The 19,559-nt window shown below is 47.2% G+C and overlaps 1 protein-coding gene across 9 annotated transcripts in view; it reads right to left on the bottom strand.

Annotated features, from left to right (window-relative positions):
* The window catches only part of LOC129823903 (rab effector MyRIP-like), a 39,394-nt gene extending 20,409 nt beyond the window's left edge, over nt 1-18,985 (bottom strand). For 3 of the 9 annotated variants that reach the window (XM_055882988.1, XM_055882987.1, XM_055882990.1), the window contains exon 1: nt 7,184-18,981. The gene's annotated coding sequence lies outside the window, so the exon portion shown is untranslated. Of the gene's footprint in view, nt 1-7,183 lie in introns of all 9 variants that reach the window. The other 6 variants (XM_055882992.1, XM_055882995.1, XM_055882993.1 and 3 more) reach the window with 4 other exon arrangements.
* Between the last annotated feature and the right edge of the window lie 574 nt (nt 18,986-19,559).

The raw sequence follows: 19,559 nt of genomic DNA, 5'->3' as shown, positions 1-19,559 counted from the left end.
GAGAGAGAGAGAGAGGGCAGAGGACACAGGGGATAATCTTAACAGATTAGAGGGTCAGAGAGAAAAAATAAAAGGAATGAATAAACAAAGATGACGTAATTAAGTGCTATAATTGTACACCTCGGATGCACTGAGCGCTCGGTCTGTCTGACCCCATTATAGCAGAGGCCAATGTCAAAATGACACACAAACACTGCTGCAATATTGTAAAGATCTAGGTATTTTTTTGTGGATTTTTAATTGTAATATTTTTTTATTTCACCTTTATTTAACCAGGTAGGCAAGTTGAGAACAAGTTCTCATTTACAATTGCAACCTGGCCAAGATAAAGCATAGCAGTTCGACACATACAACAACACAGAGTTACACATGGAGTAAAACAAACATACAGTCAATAATACATTAGAAAAAAAATAAGTATATACAATGTGAGCAAATGAGGTGAGATAAGGGAGGTAAAGGCAAAAAAAGGCCATGGTGGCGAAGTAAATACAATATAGCAAGTAAAACACTGGAATGGTAGATTTGCAGTGGAAGAATGTGCAAAGTAAAGATAGAAATAATGGGGTGCAAAGGAGCAAAATAAATAAATAAATAAATACAGTAGGCGGAGAGGTAGTTGTTTGGGCTAAATTATAGATGGGCTATGTACAGGTGCAGTAATATGTGAGCTGCTCTGACAACTGGTGCTTAAAGCTAGTGAGGGAAATAAGTGTTTCCAGTTTCAGAGATTTTTGTAGTTCATTCCAGTCATTGGCAGCAGAGAACTGGAAGGAGAAAGGAAGAATTGGTTTTGGGGGTGACCAGAGAGATATACCTGCTGGAGCACGTGCTACAGGTGGGTGCTGCTATGGTGACCAGCGAGCTGAGATAAGGGGGGACTTTACCTAGCAGGGTCTTATAGATGACCTGGAGCCAGTGGGTTTGGCAACGAGTATGAAGCGAGGGCCAGCCAACGAGAGCGTACAGGTCGCAGTGGTGGGTAGTATATGTGGCTTTGGTGACAAAACGGATGGCACTGTGATAGACTGCATCCAATTTATTGAGTAGGGTATTGGAGGATATTTTGTAAATGACATCGCCGAAGTCGAGGATCGGTAGGATGGTCAGTTTTACAAGGGTATGTTTGGCAGCATGAGTGAATGGAAGCTTTGTTGCGAAATAGGAAGCCAATTCTAGATTTAACTTTGGATTGGAGATGTTTGATGTGAGTCTGGAAGGAGAGTTTACAGTCTTATCAGACACCTAGGTATTTGTAGTTGTCCACATATTCTAAGTCAGAACCATCCAGAGTAGTGATGTTGGACGGGCGGGCAGGTGAAGGCAGCGATCGGTTGAAGAGCATGCATCTAGTTTTACTTGTATTTAAGAGCAATTGGAGGCCACGGAAGGAGAGTTGTATGGCATGGAAACTCGTCTGGAGGGTTGTTAACTTAACACAGTGTCCAAAGAAGGGCCAGAAGTATACAGAATGGTGTCATCTGCGTAGAGGTGGATCAGAGACTCACCAGCAGCAAGAGCGACATTATTGATATATACAGAGAAGAGAGTCGGTCCAAGAATTGAACCCTGTGGCACCCCCATAGAGACTGCCAGAGGCCCGGACAACAGGGCCTCCAATTTGACACACTGAACTCTATCAGAGAATTACTTGGTGAACCAGGCGAGGCAATCATTTGAGAAACCAAGGCTATTGAGTCTGCCGATGAGGGTGTGGTGATTGACAGAGTCGAAAGCCTTGGCCAGGTAAATGAATACGGCTGCACAGTATTGCTTCTTATCGATGGCGGTTAGGATATCGTTTAGGACCTTGAGCGTGGCTGAGGTGCACCCATGACCAGCTCTGAAACCAGATTGCATAGCGGAGAAGGTATGGTGGGATTCGAAATGGTCGGTAATCTGTTTGTTGACTTGGCTTTCGAAGACCTTAGAAAGGCAGGGTAGGATAGATATAGGTCTCTAGCTGTTTGGGTCAAGAGTGTCCCCCCCTTTGAAGGGGGGGGATGACTGCAGCTGCTTTCCAATCTTTGGGAATCTCAGACGACACGAAAGAGAGGTTGAACAGGCTAGTAATAGGGGTTGCAACAATTCCGGCAGATTATTTTAGAAAGAAAGGGTCCAGATTGTCTAGCCCGGTTGATTTGTAGGGGTCCAGATCTTGCAGCTCTTTCAGAACATCAGCTGACTGGATTTGGGAGAAGGAGAAATGGGGAAGGCTTGGGCGAGTTGCTATGGGGGGTGCAGTGCTGTTGACCGAGGTAGGGGTAGCCAGGTGGAAAGCATGGCCAGACGTAGAAAAATGCTTATTGAAATTCTCGATTATAGTGGATTTATCGGTGGTGACAGTGTTTCCTGTCCTCAGTGCAGTGGGCAGCTGGGAGGAGTTGTTCTTATTCTCCATTGACTTTACAGTGTCCCAGAACTTTTTTGAGTTTGTGTTGCAGGAAGCAAATTTCTGCTTGAAAAAGCTAGCCTTGGCTTTTCTAACTGCCTGTGTATATTGGTTTCTAGCTTCCCTGAAAAGTTGCATATCACGGGGGCTGTTCGATGCTAATGTAGAACGCCATAAGATGTTTTTGTGTTGGTTAAGGGCAGTCAGGTCTGGAGAGAACCAAGGGCTATATCTGTTCCTGGTTCTAAATTTCTTGAATGGGGCATGCTTATTTAAGATGGTGAGGAAGGCATTCAAAAAAAATAACCAGGCATCCTCTACTGACGGGATGAGATCAATATCCTTCCAGGATACCTCGGCCAGGTCGATTAGAAAGGCCTGCTCGCTGAAGTGTTTCAGGGAGCGTTTGACAGTGATGAGTGGAGGTTGTTTGACCGCTGACCCATTACGGATGCAGGCAATGAGGCAGTGATCGCTGAGATCTTGGTTGAAAACAGCAGAGGTGTATTTAGAGGGCAAGTTGGTTAGGATGATATCTATGAGGGTGCCCGTGTTTACGGCTTTGGGGTGGTACCTGGTAGGTTCATTGATAATTTGTGTGAGATTGAGAGCATCATGCTTAGATTGTAGGATGGCTGGGGAGTTAAGCATGTCCCAGTTTAGGTCGCCTAGCAGCACGAGCTCTGAAGATAGATGGGGGGCAATCAGTTCACATATGGTGCCCAGAGCACAGCTGGGGGCAGAGGGTGGTCTATAGCAGGCGGCAACAGTGAGAGACTTGTTTTTAGAGAGGTGGATTTTTAAAAGTAGAAGTTCAAATTGCTTGGATACAGACCTGGATAGTAGGACAGAACTCTGCAGGCTATCTTTGCAGTAGATTGCAACACCGCCCCCTTTGGCCGTCTATCTTGTCTGAAAATGTTGTAGTTAGGAATGGAGATTTCAGAATTTTTGGTGGTCTTCCTAAGCCAGGGTTCAGACAGGGCTAGAACATCCGGGTTGGCAGTGTGTGCTAAAGCAGTGAATAAAACAAACTTGGGGAGAAGGCTTCTAATGTTAACATGCATGAAACCAAGGCTATTACGGTTACAGAAGTAATCAAATGAGAGCGCCTGGGAAATAGGAGTGGAGCTAGGCACTGCAGTGCCTGGATTCGCCTCTACATCACCAGAGGAACAGAGGAGGAGTAGGATAATAAAAGCTATGAGAATTGGTCGTCTAGAACGTCTAGAACAGAGAGTAAAAGGAGGTTTCTGGGGGCGATAAAATAGCTTCAAGGTATTATATACCAAAGAAAGGTATGGTAGGATGTGAATACAGTGGAGATAAACCTAGGTATTGAGTGATGATGAGAGAGATATTGTCTCTAGAAACATCATTGAAACCAGGTGATGTCATCGCATGTGTGGGTGGTGGAACTGAAAGGTTGGATAAGGTATAATGAGCAGGGCTAGAGGCTCTACAGTGAAATAAGACAATAAACACTAACCAGAACAGCAATGGACAAGGCATATTGACATTAAGGAGAGGCATGCTTAGTCGAGTGATCATTAGAGTCCAGTGAGTAGTGAGGTTGGTTGGGGTAACGGCGATTCAGACAGCTAGCTGAGCCATCATAGGATGGAAGCTAGCATAGGATGGAAGTCTGATTTTAGCCACCTCGTGCGTTTCCGACGGTAGATTAGTGGGGTTCCGTGTGGTAGAGGGGATCAATCCAATTGGCAAAATAGATATAGTTATAGTGACCCAAGAAAAATTGTCCAATAGATAGACCTATTCAGATAGCAGCCGATAAGACAGCTAACAATTAGCCGGCAGCAGATGGGCGTTCAGGTAACGTCGCGACGGAGGGGCCAGTTGGATAACTCCCTCGGGCATATAACATCGGTAGTCCAGTCGTGAACGCCCAGGGGGGCTCCGCATCGGCAGTAAAACGGGTCCGGATAGGTGATTGTAGCCCAGAAGTGGCTGATGGAACTCTTCAGCTGGCTAGCTCTGGAATAATTGATGTTTGCTCCGGGATCGACGTAAGCCAATAGTCACACGGATAGCAGCTAGCTCGCTGCGAGATCCAGGTGTAAATGTCCAGAGCTTGCGGTTGAAATCCGGGGATATGGAGAGAAAAATAGGTCCGGTATGTTCTGGTCTGAGTTGCGTAGTACAAAACTGGCGATAGCTTTTCGAGCTAAAGGAGAGCTGATGACCACAAACTGTGGTTAGCTGAATACTAACGTTAGCCAGTAAACTGGCTAGCTTCTGGTTAGCTTCTGGCTAGCTTCTGGCTAGCTTCTATTGTGGATTTCAGATTTGAGGTAAATAATACTTTTAAAAAAAATAATTGGTGAGGCGGGTTGCAGGAGAGAGTTTTGAAGTTGAGTTTTTGGAAAAGAAAATATATAAAAGATATGCGAAGAAAGTAAATGTAAATACATATATACATGGGACACGACAAGACGAGGACAAAGGACGTCTGACTGCTATGCCATCTTTGGACAATGAGGATGGATGTCACACCCTGACCTTAGAGAGCCTTTTTATTTCTCTATTTTGGTTAGGTCAGGGTGTGATTAGGGTCGACATTCTAGTTTTTCGTTCTATATGTTGGCCTGGTATGGTTCCTAATCAGAGGCAGCTGTCTATCGTTGTCTCTGATTGGGGATCATATTTAGGCAGCCTTTTCCCACCTGTTGTTTGTGGGATCTTGTTTTTGTGTAGTGCCTGTGAGCACTCCATTTCTTCACATTTGGTTTGTTTCTTTATTGTTTTCTGGGAATTTCGTCGTTTAAATAAACATGTGGAACTATACACACGCTGCTCCTTGGTCCATTTCTTCCAACAACGATCGTGACAGTGGAGATCACTGCAGTTTTGTTGAGATCAAATGGAGTCCTGTTTCTTATGGTAGATTCCCAGGCTACTGTAGTAATGTAGGGAGTTAAAATACTGTACACACAAAGACAGCAGTGCAGTTCCACAGCAGGAGGACTTTCTAGCTGAAGGCAGAGAACAAGACTCCTACTGACCTGAGCTTTGTCAAACATAATAATCCTCAGACAACTCTGGCAGTCTACTGAAAACAACTTAACTTTTACACACTCCCAATCAGTAGTTTGTGTCTGTGTGTCCCATAGTTGTCCAGAAGACACAATGTTTCCTTGTCTGACCTGCCAAGCTCATGGGTTTGTCCTTAGATGCTCTATGTATTCAGTATGGGCCTGATTCAGACTAAATGTATGTGGGTATTACTGACGATGGCTCCCAATAGTGGCTAATATTTAACATGACACAAATTGTAAAATAAAACTGATTTCAGCCCTACAATGTATGAGGTCATACAATAAAAACTCTGATTAACAGCACATTTATAACCTACTTCACTGTGGAAAAGGGGGCCGCAATACATGTCATGTTGGGGCGGCGGGTAGCCTAGTGGTTAGAGCGTTGGGCCAGTAACTGAAAAGTTGCTAGATTGAATCCCCAAGCTGACAAGGGAAAAATACATCGTTCTGCCACTGAACAAGGCAGTTAACCCACTGTTCCCTGGTAGGCCATCATTGTAAATAAGAATGTGTTCTTAACTGACTTGCCTGGTTAAATAAAAAAATATATATGACTTTCAGTTTGCTTCCATATGCCTGGTTTTATATTCGTCTCCAGGGATCATAAGGAAAAGACATCTAAAACAATGGCTATGTGTATTTACAATCGCCTTCTTCAAAACAATGACTAATTTACCTACCTCTTATCAATTTATAAATAACAGTGCATGGACCCACAGGCCAAAAATTGGTTGAATCAATGTTGTTGCCACGTCATTTAAAAAATAAATAATAATTGGACAAAAAGTCATCAATATAAAGGAATTTCATCTTATTTTTACCCAACTTTTAACCTAAACCCAATGACATGGTAACACTGTTAGTTGATTTCACGTTGAATTCACGTTAGTTGACAACTCAACCAAATGTAAATCAAAACTAGATGTTGAACAGTGGGGAGATTCTATCAGAAAGAATAAAGAGCATATGTTTTTACCACTTGGAACCGGGAGGTTCGCGCAACCTTAATCATGGTTTCTTCACATGTAAAGATATTGGAATTATTAGGGAATCAGGTCAAGGTCAGAATGCAGCGTATCTGTAGACACACTACTGCCACACCTTCATTTCTTAAATCTCCACCCAGAACGAATAGAACATTTATAGCATGCTATTCTTATGCTTAAATTCAAGGTCAGAATACACATAGAAAGACAAGTGCATACAAATTGAATTACGTTCCATTTACACACGCTTAACTCAGGTCGGATTTCCCCCAATGTGTAATACACAACCTGCAAGTGAATGCATGAACCAGAGGTGCTGTGGGCCAAGTAGTATGTGTCCACTGGTGCCACTGTAGAGAAGCCAATGCCAGCCTTGCTCAGGTAAGGACATTATTATTCCACACAAACAGAACTGACAATAACAATAACCTCTTGAATTATGTTTAAGGCTAGCGTTTTTTTCCAAGCACATGACCTGACCAGGAAAACCTTAAGGCTCCAGTAACAGCCTTCAACTATCCAAGGCCCAGAGGTTTTCCTAGTCAGGTTGCATGATCAGCTCCTGGCTCTAATTATGAGTAATTAAACCTGTCTCATTGTAATAAGCTGTGTGTAGCTGGTGTAGAGGAGTCAGGCGCAGGACAGCAGATATGAGTAATAAACGTAATTTACTCAAAGAATCAATAATACAACGCAATAATCTAGCCCACAATGACGGACCGTATTACATACAAACAATCACTCACAAGACGTCCTCCATCGGCACCCAGTATTGCTCCTCCGGACCGTACCCCTCCCACTCCACGAGGTACTGAAGGCCCCTCGCCCGACGCCTCGAGTCCAAGATGGCTCGAACAGCATACGCCGGGGCCCCCTCGATGTCCAGAGAGGACGGAGAAACCTCCCGCACCTCAGACTCCTGGAGTGGACCAGCCACCACCGGCCTGAGGAGAGACACATGGAACGAGGGATTAATACGGTAATCTGGGGGAAGCTGTAACCTGTAGCATACCTCGTTCAGTCTCCTCAGGACTTTGAATGGCCCCACAAACCGCGGGCCCAGCTTCCGGCAGGGCAGGCGGAGGGGCAGGTTTCGAAGGCGCTCGCCTTCTGCCGCCTCACGGCCCGTTGCAGGTGCACATGAGCGGCGTCCTAGGTCTCCTCCGAGCGCTTAAACCATTCGTCCACCGCAGGAGCCTCGATCTGGCTCTGATGCCAAGGTTCCAGAACCGGCTGATACCCCAGTACGCACTGGAAGGGGAGAGGTTAGTGGAGGAGAGTCGGAGTGAGTTTTGGAACATCTCTGCCCAGCGGATGAACGCCAACCACTCCCCCGGCCGGTCCTGGCAATATGTCCGCAGAAACCTACCCACATCCTGGTTTACTCTCTCCACCTGCCCGTTACTCTCGGGGTGAAAACCTGATGTGAGACTGACCAAGACCCACAGATGTTCCATGAACGCCCTCCATACCCTGGACGTGAACTGGGGACCCCGATCAGAGACTATGTCCTCAGGCACCACGTAGTGCCGGAAGACGTGAGTGAACAGGGCCTCCGCAGTCTGTAGGGCCGTAGGGAGACCGGGCAAAGGGAGGAGATGGCAGGACTTAGAAAACCGATCCACAACGACCAGGATCGTGGTGTTGCCCTGTGAGGGAGGAAGAGCCGCCAGGAAGTCCACCGACAGGTGCGACCACGGCCGTTGTGGAACGGGTAGGGGTTGTAACTTCCCTCTGGGAAGGTGCCTGAGAGCCTTGCGCTGGGCGCACACCGAGCAGGAGGACACATAAACCCTCACGTCCTCGGCAAAGGTGGACCACCAATACTTCCCACTAAAACAGCGCACTGTCCAACCGATGCCAGGATAACCAGAGGAGGGTGACGTGTGGGCCCAATAGATCAACCGGTCGCGGACAGCAGACGGAACGTACAGACGCCCAGCTGGACACTGGAGAGGAGTGGGCTCTGTACGTAACGCCCACTCCATGGAGTGTGATCCATGGACCGCTCCTCTGTGTCATACATCCGGGACAGTGCGTCTGCCTTAGCGTTCTGGGAACCTGGTCGGTAGGACAGGGTGAACACAAAACGGGTAAAAAACATGGCCCACCTTGCCTGGCGGGGGTTCAGTCTCCTCACAGCCCGGATGTACTCCAGATTGCGGTGGTCAGTCCAGATGAGAAAAGGGTGTCTCGCCCCCTCAAGCCAATGTCTCCACGCCTTCAGAGCCTTGACGACAGCCAACAGCTCCCGGTACCCCACATCATAGTTTTGCTCCGCCGGGCTGAGCTTCTTCGAAAAGAAGAGGGGCGGAGATTTGGTGGCGTGCCCGAGCGCTAAGAGAGCACGGCTCCTATCCCAGCCTCGGACGCGTCCACCTCCACTATGAACGCCAAAGAGGGATCCGGAGGAGCCAGCACGGGAGCCGAGGTAAACAGAGCCCTCAGGTGACCAAAGGCCCTGTCCGCCTCAGCCGACAACTGCAGTCACACCGGTCCCCCCTTCAGCAGTGAGGTAATGGGAGCTGCTACCTGACCAAAGCCCCGGATAAACCTCCGGTAGTAGTTGGCAAACCCTAGGAACCGCTACACTTCCTTTACTGTGGTGGGTGTCCAAAGGAAAATCCTGCGCGCTCCTCGTCCCCTGCCTCAGGTGGAACAGACGTTCACCTGCCACTCGACCCTCAGGCGGGTGGTCGAAAACTGCCCGAAAGCGGCGGGTGAACTCTGCGTAATGGTCCAATGCCGCGTCTCCTTCACTCCATACGGCGTTGGCCCACTCCAGGGCTTTGCCTGAGAGGCAGGAGACGAGGGCACACACGCTCTCACGTCGCGAAGGAGCCGGGTGGACGGTCGCCAGGTAGAGTTCCAGCTGGAGTAGGAACCCCTGGTATCCGGCAGCCGTCCCATCATACTCCCGCAGGAGCCGAATCCCGCTGGGACCGGGATTCGCCTCTCTCCCAACAATCCATCGTCTGCAGCACGCGATCCATGGCGGTGCCCAGACGTTGCAACATGGTCACGTGCTGCTGGATGCGCTCCTCTAAAGGTGTGTGTGTGTGGTAGCAGGTCATCTCTAGGGACAGGAGTTTTTACAGGTCAGATTATATAGTCAGGAAAACATCAGTCACAGACGACAGACATCCAGTTATCACTTGAATTGTGCGACGTCCCTTTAAACAAGTATGGTATATATAAGTATACATTTTTCTTTCCACCTAGGATATCCTAGTATTTTTGCTACTATACCATCCCTGAGCCACAGCCAAAGGTCTCAATGGCATTGGGTATTACCACAGTGGTAACAGATATACTTTCTCCCTACTAGCTCTGATCTCTGAGAACACATTCTCAGTGATGTGTCTTCCAGAGCCTCTGGTCTCTCACTCATCCCTGTTTGATATTCTATGATTCTTTGAGGTCAGAGGAGAAATTGAGCCAACAGCAATCACTAAGGGACAGAGGGGTGTGTGTGTGCAGAGTAACTTTCCTCAAAATCTTGCTGAATTTTGTTGTGGAAATTCAACACCAGTGACACCTCAAGCCAAGCTTTATTATCAACAAGCTGGAGAGGTTACAACACACTCTGCACACTGTACAGGTCTATCAGATGCTCCCTTGGGGCGGTCCCAGCAGTTGTCTTATATACGGCTATACACAGAAAAGTTATATTTGCATGATTTAGCATAATACATTCATCACTACTGGTGGCTCACACATGTGACTGGTGGCTTGCACATGTGACTGACCAATACCTCACGAGGCACTCTCTTTCTCCAAGTTGAGACCTTGAAACTGAGACCTCGGTTGTTCCCATAATAATATTCTGGGCGTACTGCCAAGTTGAGGAACAGTGACAGTGAGAATTCCTACATACACGATCAGTCAGTCATCTACATGAACCTTTCTAATTAGTCATTCAATTGTTCCAGGGCATTTAGAGTAGAATTGCCAATTTCCTCCATGTGTTTAGAGATATCACAAATTTGATCTAGTGCACATGCAACTCCATACCCCAGAGAAAAACACAGAGAGAAGAACCTGGAGGCAGGTGCCTGAGTGTGAGTGATGTCAGCCAGAGTCCTCTTATGTCTCCTCAATCCAGGTTTGTAGTCTCTAACAGATCCTTCAGACTCTTATCATTGTTTGGAACGGCTCTCATAGCTGTTACCACAAACCCAACAGTACAACTACCTCCCTGGTTCAGGGCCAGGCTATAGTAAGCCTTTTTTCCCACACAACCAATATGTGCCATTTGGGGCTCCTCTCAAAGGGATAATAACATTATAAACTGAAATACCATAAGTAACATTACCAGGTTTCCCAGTGTCCGCATTGTTAACAGTTAACTTACAGGTATTGGACCCGTTGTAATACATTGTAGTTCACCCAAATTATTTCTTCCTTCTCCTCTAATACAACAAGGGGCTGTCATCACTCCTGCTACTGAGATGGGTAGGAGTAAAGTATTATCTGGCCTAGCAAACGATGGTGTGCCTATGTGGTTATATAATGCAGAAAACGTCATGGGTTCAGGGTCACGTGGCATATCTTCCAGGAATGGTCCATTTGTATAGTCAGATTTACCCCTAAGGGGACTCCCACAAGTGGTAAACCTGCTCCTACCTTTTGTCCAGATGTAAGATTAGCAACCATTTCTGATCTAGAGAGGTAGAGATTTTCCTCATGGTTATGAGGGCCCCGCAGGGCTCTCCTTCTCCAATGATCATCTACTTCTGGGCCACTACTCCGAACCGGCATTGGCCCCTTTGGGACTTATCTCACCGTTTGTCAGGTTTCCAACAAAAGGACAACCTACTGTTCTTATTAACACTCCTGTACTAATGCAGAGGGGCGCACTGCACCACCGGAACTGGCAAAGCCCCATCTTCTCCTGGATCAGGAACTCGTCTGCAGTGCGACACGTGGATCCAGGTATCTCTCTCAGCAACCTTCAACGCAATGGGGGTGGTCAGAAGAACTTGGTATGGCCCTCTCCAACTGGGGTCCTTCCAACTCTTTCTCCTGAAGTCTTTGACCGCCACGAAATCACCTAGGCTCAAACAGTGCACAGCTCCACCTGCCAAGTTTGGAAAAGACGCCTTCATTCGAGGTAAGAGAGTCTTGAGAACACTGTTAAGGGTGACACAATACTCAACCATGTCTTCCTCCATTCCTTGCATGGACAACCTGTTCTGGGTGAAAGGTGCATTTGTCATTTGCATAGTACGACTAGTCAGCACCTCGTGTGGAGAGAGATCAGTGAATCTATGGGATCGGCCTCTCATACTCATCAGTGCCAATGGAAGCACTTTCACCGATGTCAGGCTTATTTCACCAATCAATTTAACTAATTTAATTTTCAGAGATTGGTTTCAGAGATTGGCAACAGACAAACAGAGAACACCGGTATAAATACACAGGGGATAATGGGGAAGATGGGTGACACCTGGAGGTGGTGGAGACAAGCGAAAGGACAGGTGAAACAGATCAGGGTGTGACACCTCTGCCTGTCCTGACCCCAAGCCTGCCTGCCGTCCTGATCACGAACCTCTGCCTGCCCTCACCCTGCCCTTTGCCTGCAACTTGCCTGCCCCGTGTTTTTAATGAATAATCGAAGAACTGTACTATCCGCATCCCGTGTCTGCATCTGGATCATATCCTGAGTTGTGATAGTACGAACTGGCCATGACTGACCCAGGAGACTCGGACCAACTCGGCAACGTCGTCTCATCCCAGGGAGCCACCATTGAAAGACACGAGGAGTTACTTCAAGGTCTTATGGAAGGATTCCAGACCTTGGCGGAAAGCCAGGACCGTACCTTCAACACATTGCTGGAGCAATTCTGCATATTGTCTGTGAGGCAGCCCGCCACTACGTCACGATTCCCATAGTGTGGCAGACTACGCAGGGGATTTTCACACGTTGGCAGCTGAGAGTCCCTGGAACCCGGAAGCCCTATTCAATGCGTTCCTTCACGGGTTGTCGGAGGTGATTAAAGACGAGCTCGCAGCATGGGAGCTGCCCCTGGACCTCGACTCCCTCATAGCCTTGACCATCCTGATCGATGGGTGGCTACAGGAATGTAGGAGGGAGAGGGAGTCTGTTCTCTGTCGCCAACGCTCATCCTCGATTTCCACCTCGCCTCAGAGGACTCCCAGAAAAAACTCCCAGAAGCCCACATTTCTGAGTCGATCCGATGTCGACCCAAGTCTGTCAGAGGTCACGAGGGCTGTGGAGTCATCTCCTCCGGAGGCCATGCAACTAGGCAGGGCTAGATTGTCTAATGCTGAGCGCTTATGCAGACTTAACACCCAGAGCTGTCTGTATTGTGGAGCTAAGGGCATTTTTTATCTACCTGCCCATTAAAGAACCAGGCTCATCAAGGAGGTACTAGTACAAGTATGCCGGTGAGCAGTATGGGGAGTTTCCCATCTTCCATTGCTTGTACCCCTTTCCATGCTACCCTGCTGTGGGGTGACCGGTCCAAATCTCTTCAGGTGCTCATAGACTCTGGGGCCGACGAGAGCTTTATGGACGCTACCCTGGTGTCGGAGCTAGGAATCCCCACACAACCCTCTCCAATCCCATGTACGTCAGAGTGTTGGATGAGCGCTCAATTGGCAGAGTCGCCCACACCACTTGTCACTTCCTGTTGAATGCGGAACGAGGAAGAGCTCGGTTTTGTTGTTTTGAAAAGTTTGTTATTTGAAAGTGTATTGGAAAATTCTTGGTAGCTAGCTAACTTCTTAGTTTGGATCCCGCGACGCAGTTGGCAACAGTTGCTGAGACTGCAAGTCTCTGTCCAGTGATCCTGCCGACCAAGGACGTGTCTGAGTAGGTATTTTGCGTCGCAGCTAGCTTAGCTGCTAGCTAGCTGCATATCAAGCTAACAGGGTTTCCTTGAACGCAGCCCATGACGCGGTTAGCCATTGTGGATGGTACCACAGATTGTCCCGGGTTTGTGGCTGTCTAGATCCCTGCTGTTTGTTATTTTCAATCTTCCCTGTGACCTGCCCTGTCTGGAACTGCGAGGAGTTCAGCATAACCTATGTTGCTAGCTACCATGACAAAGACCAAAGCTGGCGGGAGTACCATTGAGGACAGTGGTGTCTCTCTACCACACGTGAAGGATCTTTTAAACGAAAAAAAAGAGTCCTACAAAGAAGTTGTTACAACAACAAGAAAAAAAGCTTCAAGTGTTTTGTCCAAATACTTGTGGATTCTACTAATAAAAGAATGGACGACCTGACCAGAGAGGTCCAGGACCTGAAGAACAATTTGCAGGGTCAGCTCAATGAGTTGAAACAGGAAAACGGCAAGATGACAGCAATCTGTAAGTCATTGAAAGAAGACATCAGTTCTGTGTGTGAATCCATGATAACAATGACGGACAAGTCAGACTATCTCGAGGGACAATCAAGGCGGAACAACATGGTTGTGGACGGAATTGCAGAATCTCCACATGAGACCTGGACGGAGTCTGAGGACAAAGTGAGGAAAATGATCTCTTAGAAATTGAAGATGGACCACAAGAAGATTGAGGTGGAGCGCGCCCACAGGACTGGAAAACACACCACCAGCCCATGTGATAGGCCCAGGCCGATAAGCTACCCAGGAAAGGGCTGAAAATAGCCCATATTAATATATGTAGCCTTAGAAATAAGGTTCATGAAATCAATAATCAGATAACATTCATATATTAGCCATTTCTAAGACTCACTTAGATAATTAATTTGATGATACAGCAGAAGCAATACAAGGATACAACATCTATAGAAGAGACATAAATGCTTATGGGGAGGTGTTGCTGTATATATTCAGAGCCATATATATATCCCTGTAACGCTTAGAGAAGATCTTATGTCAAGTGTTATTGAAGTGTTTGGGATACAGGCTCACTTGGCACATCTAAAGCCTTTTCTTTTGGAGAGTTGCTATAGGCCACCAAGTGCTAACAGTTAGTATCTAAATAATATGTGTGTAATGCTTGATAGTGTATATGATGTTAACAGAGAGGTCTACTTTCTTGGGGACCTGAATATTGACTGGTTTTCATCAAATCAAATGTGACCAAATTTATTGGCTTTCGGAAAAGGCTTTCGGAGCCATCATCGACTCAGTGGGTTTTGTCCAACATGTTTCCGAACCTACTCACTGCCACAGTCATACTCTGGACCTAGTTTTGTCCCATGGAATAAATGTTGTGGATCTTAATGTTTTTCCTCACAATCCTGGACTATCGGACCACCATTTTATGGTGAAAGTACAAAAATCTGTTAACCACCTAACTGAGGAACTCAATTTAACCTTGCGCAATACCCTAAATCAGTCGCACCCCTAAAAAAAAAAAACATTTGTCATATGAAACTAGCTCCCTGTTATACAGAAAATACCCGAGCTCTGAAGCAAGCTTCCAAAAAATTGGAACGGAAATGGCGCCACACCAAACTGGAAGTCTTCCGGCTAGCTTGGAAAGACAGTACCGTGCAGTATCGAAGAGCCCTCACTGCTGCTCGATCATCCTATTTTTCCAACTTAATTGAGGAAAATAAGAACAATCCAAAATGTTTTTTTGATACTGTCGCAAAGCTAACTAAAAAGCAGCATTCCCCAAGAGAGGATGGCTTTCACTTCAGCAGTGATAAATTCATGAACTTCTTTGAGGAAAAGATCATGATCATTAGAAAGCAAATTACGGACTCCTCTTTAAATCTGCAGACCTCACTACCCTCTGGAGAGCCTTACGGTTGTGGGTGGAGCAGTTGCGTACCAGGCGGTGACATAGCCCGACAGGATGCTCTCGATTGTGCATCTGTAAAAGTTTGTGAGTGTTTTTGGTGTCTTCTTCACCACATTGTCTGTGTGGGTGGACCATTTCAGTTTGTCCGTGACGTGTACGCCGAGGAACTTAAAACTTTCCACCCTCTCCACTACTGTCCCGTCGATGTGGATAGGGGAGTGCTCCCTCTGCTGTTTCATCAAGCTGTCCCCTCAAGCTTCTTACTGTAAACAGTGCCTGTAATCTGGTTCAGGTTATTAATCAACCTACCAGGGTGTTAACAAACACTACAGGAACAAGATCATCCACATGTATCGATAACATTTTTACTGATACTGTAAAACTTTGTTCTATAGCTGTATCTGTACCCATTGGATGCAGTGATCACAATATAGTGGCAATATCCAGGAAAGCCAAAGTTCCAACAGCTGGGCCGAAGATAGTGTATAAGAGATCATACAAAAGATTTTGCTGTGACTCTTATGTGGATGATGTTAAAAATATTTGTTGGTCTGATGTGATTATTGAGGAGCATCCAGACGTGGCAGTTGATGAATTTATGAAATTGCTTCTTCCAATTATTGATAAACATGCACCTGTTAAGAAACAGACTGTTAGAACTGTTAAGGCTCCATGGATTGATGAGGAATTGAAAAACTGTATGGTTGAAAGAGATGGGGCAAAGGGAGTGGCTAATAAGTCTGGCTGCACATCTGACTGGCTTACTTACTGCAAATTGAGAAATTATGTGACTAAACTCAACAAATAGAAGAAGAAACTGTATTATGAAGCCAAGATCAATGATATAAAGAATGATGGAAAACAACTTTGGAGTACTTTAAATGAAATGATGGACAGAAAGACTAATTCAACTCCATTTTTCATCGAATCAGATGGCGTATTCATCACAAAACCATCTGATGTTGCCGGCCCCATCCTAATTACCGGCCCCATCCTAATCTATCCAGATCCGTCACAGCAGTTTGTGGTGGAGGTCGATGCCTCGGATGTCAGAGTGGGGGCTGTCCTGTCCCAGCATTCGGCCCAATACCAAAAGCTGCATCCTTGCGCATTCCTCTCCCATCGTCTCAACCCCAAGGAAAGGAATTACGACGTGGGTAACCGGAAACTTCTGGCGGTGAAGATGGCGTTGGAGGAGTGGAGGCACTGGTTAGAGGGGGCGGAACACCCATTCATAGTATGGACAGATCACAAAAACCACCAAGCGCTTCAACTCCAGGCAAGCTCGATGGGCCCTGCTATTCACCCGATTTAACTTCACCATCTCCTACTGCCTGGGGTCCAAGAATGTGCAGCTGGATGCACTGTCACGCCTCTATTGCCCCACTGCTACACAATAGGACCCTGAGACCATCCTTTTGTGTTGCGGCTGCAATCATCTGGGGTATAGAGAACCGGGTCCATGAGGCACAGCGTTTCTAGCCAGACCCCGGGGGAGGGGCCCGGCTAAACGGATGTTTGTCCCGGACTCTGTTCTGGAACAGGCTCACTCCTCTCGGCTGGCCTGCCATCCTGGCTCCCGTCGGACCCTGGCCTTTGCACAACAACATTTTTGGTGGCCCACCTTGGTACCAGACGTCTCCGCGTTCGTCGCCGCCTGCAACGTGTGTGCCCAGAATAAGACTCCTCGGCAAGCTCCGGCTGACCTCCTTCAACAACTTCCTGTTCCTGGGCACATATATCCCTGGACTTCGTCACTGGTCTCCCCCCTTCTGATGGCAACACAGTTATCCTTACCGTGGTGGACCAGTTTTCCAAAGCCGCCCACCATCCCTCTTCCCAAGCTACCCTCAGCGAAGGAGATGGCCCAGCTCATGGTGCAGCACGTCTTCTAGATCCATGGACTTCCGGTGGACATGGTCTCCGACTGAGGTCTTCAGTTTTCGTCCCAGATCTGGAAGGCGATCTGCACTCTCATTGGGTCATTGGCCAGCCTGTCCTCCAGGTTTCACCCCCAGTCTAATGGCCAGTCGGTGCGAGCCGATCAGGACCTGGAGACAACTTTTCGCTGCCTGGTTTCCGACAATCCCACCACCTGGAGCCAGCAGCTTGTGTGGGTAGAGTACACCCACAGCACCCTCCCTTGCTCAGCCACTTGTCTCTCGCCTTTTGAGTGCTCCCTGGGATATCAGCCCCCGCTCTTCCCGGAGCAAGAAGAAGAGGTCAGCATACCCTCGGCCCAGAAATTCATCCGCCACTGTCACCGTACCTGGAAGAGAGCCCAGTTGGCTCTTCTCAAGACCACCTCCAGGTATCGACGACAGGAAGAGCGCCACCGGAACCCGGCTCCACGTTATCGTCTCAGGCAGAGGGTAATGCTGTCCACTCAGAATCTGCCCCTCTGGGTTGTGTCCCGCAAACTGTCCCCCACTTTATCGGCACAATCCCCATCTCCAAGTTCCTTAGTACCCTCAGTATACATCACACTTTTCATGTGTCTAGGGATTAAAATGTCTCACAGCCCTGTTTACAGTTTCCTGTTTCCTACGAAGTCTTCTCCTCTGTATATTCCATTTATGGTTATCTCAACTTTCTCTTTTAGTTTTGACCATCTCTGTTGGTATTCAGGGTCTTCTTTGCTTGAGGGAACAGGAGCAGTACAATGTAAGTGTTCAGACACTTCCCAGTTTCATGCAACGGGGAGGGATCCCCCTGAGAGGGATTGCTTTCTCAGCTGACCCTCAACATGGTGATTATTCAGGTGCCAAGCATAGTAACAGTTCATCAGGCATGGGAAGATTCCATTTTCTCTCTATGCCAATGACAATCCTTCTTCAGTACAGGCAACAGATAAATTCATTTTACACATCAAATCTCTTCTTAATCAATTTACTGGGCAGGCGGAGGAGTACAGGAATCGGTGTCTCCATTTCCCCTGTCCACGTCCAGGGGAAAAGTTAAACATTCTTCAGAGGGAATTCCAGACGCTCCCACTGTGTGCATTGTTTTCTTTGAGGGGGAGACAGACAGGGAAGACATTTTCAACACCAAGACTTCTGTCCCAGTGTCCACCAAAATTGAATTTGATGTTTATTAACTAAGGTATCAATAAGGGGGTTCTGGGTTGACATGGGGGTCAATTTTAGCATTTGACAGTTTCTTAAGGTTCTTCATCATTGTTTTCTTCATTCATTTCTTCTTCTGTTTCCGCCTCATCCTATGTTGGTTGCCCCCTCGTCCACCTCCTCTTCCAAATGGGTTGTTCACCTGCATGCCTGCAGGTGGGGACGGTCACTCTCCTTAGCCTTCTCCTACTGGGCAGTGTGTTGAAAGATGCCCTACCTTCCCACAGTTGTAGCAACTCCAGTCTTGCCCTCCGTCAGCTCCAGTAGGGGCACCTCGGCCTCTACCTCTATCTCCTCGGTTTCCTCGGATTCCACCATTTTCACGATGTCCTCCTCCAGAGTAGTACATCAGCTGTGCCTTCTTCAGTCTTTTTCTGTCCTTCGTTTTATTTTCCTTCAACTGTCTTTCCTGCTTTGTCCTTCGTTGCTGTCCTTGCTGCTGCTCTTTTTATCTTTGTCTTGACTACTTTTTTCTTCATTCCTCCTGCTTGCACTCCTTAATTTGCTTCTTGTTTCTCTACTTTCCATTTTTCGCTCCACTTCTTCACTCTCCCTCTCCTCTGTTCTTCTCTGCTTGTTCTCTTTGGTCCTTGTTTTTGCTGTTAGCTTTCTGTCTTCAGCTCCAGCCCCTCTAACAGCTCCTCTACCTGGCACATGTCCTACCCCAACTGGGTTAGGAGGGGGTAGGAGGCCACCATCTCTGTGTGCTGGTGGAGGATTTGGCAGTGGTGGATACAAGGGGGGGGGGGGGGGGGTGCAAGGTTCTTCTCAGAGAAAGGCCAGCCAGGCTTTTTCTTTTTTTTCATCATCCTCTTCCTTCTCCGGTTCCATTTGCTTCACTCTTCTTACAGCTTTATCCGTTGCATTTTCTGCTTCTCTCTCCCACTTTCTGAAATCATCCCACTTCACTTGAACCTTTCTGTGTTTTCTTTCAAGTTGGCCTCTCACAGACTCCAGTCTTTATGTGCCCAGTTTCTCATCAACAGGGAAAGGAAATGTCCATCTTTCCCTACCGAATTTTTTGGGCATTACACTACACGGCCCTTTTGGTTCCCAGCACGGATCCTCCATCCTACTCTTACTATTCCCCCCATACTCAAACCTTTTGTTGAACTTTTTAGAAAAACACTTACGGCTTAACACGTCATCCCACACTCACACAACTCTCACACCGGGGCTAAACCCCTGTTCAGTTAATTAGTCAAGCACACAATACTCTCATCCACATTCACACACTCAGTAATCTCCCGTAT

This window comes from Salvelinus fontinalis, chromosome 26, assembly GCF_029448725.1.
Source record: "Salvelinus fontinalis isolate EN_2023a chromosome 26, ASM2944872v1, whole genome shotgun sequence".
Taxonomy (NCBI): Eukaryota; Metazoa; Chordata; class Actinopteri; order Salmoniformes; family Salmonidae; genus Salvelinus; species Salvelinus fontinalis.
The sequence above is the reverse complement of the archived record's forward strand: the minus strand, read 5'-3'. Positions and strand labels throughout refer to the sequence as shown.